Below are 1,897 nucleotides of genomic sequence, written 5' to 3' on the forward strand. Positions count from 1 at the left end.
AAAAAATCAGCCTCCCTCTTGCAGAAGCTGACAAGCTCACAGACTCAGCACCCCTGCTGACTTCACCTGACATCTCCAGCTGCATTTTCTACCCCCAGTCCTGTGACTTCTGCAAAAACACCAGCACTGCTGACCCCTGAAAACTGCCTGGAAACAGATGACGTCACACCTGCAGCTGAACTTACAAACTCTTGAAAATTTAAAAACTGAACTTATAAAATCTTCAACAAAATACCATCTTTTATTCTTCTAAGTATATGTTTCCTGTTTAGCCTACCTTCTTGAAAGCAGCAACAAAACTTTTATTATCATTGTAATTTGTAACAAAAAATTTTTTGTATATGTGTTTATAATCATAATTAGCAAACCAGCAATTCCCCTTCCAACTATTTCCCAGCAAAAATTGTTTCATATATGTCATGTTATTACTATTGCTTAAATTCTCCTCTAGTTTCCAACTTTTCTATGCTTCTTCTTTATTTCTAACTTTTCTTAATAATGTAGTATTACTTAATCCTCATTCTCCTTACAATTCTCTCACTTATAGTATCTTACTTATTTGTTTTTTATTCCTCAGTGCCAGTGCACATTCTCAATTTTTATGTTGTTATAGTAACCTGCCTAATTTTAATTTTCATAAAATAGTATATACTTTATACTCTATTTAGCTAAGTGTATCATACTCCTAATCCCACCTTGCAAAAAATACTTATAACTTTTGGCTCTTTTGGTACTGTCTCTATTCTTTCTAATTGAACTTATAACAAAAAATAGCATATGTAAGGCGTTTTGCCTCGCATGCAAAACAGTAATTCGAACTCCTATTTGGTCCCTAGTGTGCAAAAGGCTATTCTAAGCTCACAGCCAATAAAAGCCTAAAATTGCCACCAGGTGCCCACGCAAAAAATAAATAAATAAATAAATAAATAAATAAAGGGTGAAATGCCACATCCCACTCAGGAGAGGCACACACCACAAGGTATAGTGCCCTCCTGAAAAGGAATTATTTGCCAAAAAGGCCCGCTTAGAGTAGTCAAAATCACTTGACCCTTTGCGTGGAGTGTTTGGCCATAATTCCAATAGTGGCTGTAACTATCTCTCTCTTTATTTTTAACCAACATTAATAATCAGGCCTTAGTAAATTCTTTCTAACATAGGAGGACAGTACAATCCCGCCAAAAGTCTCCCACTTAACAGCTCCCTGTAATTTTTCCTACTTTGGCGCCAAGATCAGGTTTTTCCAAAAAACTTAGCTTATAGTAAAACAATTTTCAGTTTTCTCCCTAAAACTCTAAAACATTCCTCTCTCTTCCCACTTCCCTGAAAATTACCTGTTTCCTTTCTGCCTACCCAAAACAAAGCAAGCCCAAAACAAACTGCCTTTTCACCTTCAGTATTGGCTCTTTAATATGCTAATTTAAGCCAGGGTCCTTCATTCTTTTCCCAGTTTCTTTGATGTCAAGAATTTGCACCCTGCTTTTCCTAGCCTCTACCTTTTAAAAGCAGCCAGCTCAAAGAATAAATTTGTCTTCGTCTTTTCAGACGTAAGTCCCCATACATTCTGTGTGGTCTCATATTCATTTTTACAATATTGTTCCGTCATTCGCCATTCCGTGTGCCCACTCTCTCCCCGTGGAATTTTTTCCTGAACTCCACGAAGGATCTATTTGCAGGCGCTGAAGACTGCAACAGAATTTGGCTCACAGCACGAGCCCTCATCAACCTGTCTTCCAGACTAGAAGAGTAAATTTCCTTTTTGTGATTTTCATCAAGGGATACTGTAGAAAGACGTGTACTTGAGAGTCTCAGGTCAACACATAACAGAATCTGGACTGCCGGACATGTTGCAATTGTATCAGCCTCTGTGACCCCTCCTGCTGCGAGGGCCCCACTTTCC

This window comes from Suncus etruscus, unplaced genomic scaffold (genome assembly GCF_024139225.1).
Source record: "Suncus etruscus isolate mSunEtr1 unplaced genomic scaffold, mSunEtr1.pri.cur scaffold_145_ctg1, whole genome shotgun sequence".
NCBI lineage: Eukaryota > Metazoa > Chordata > Mammalia > Eulipotyphla > Soricidae > Suncus > Suncus etruscus.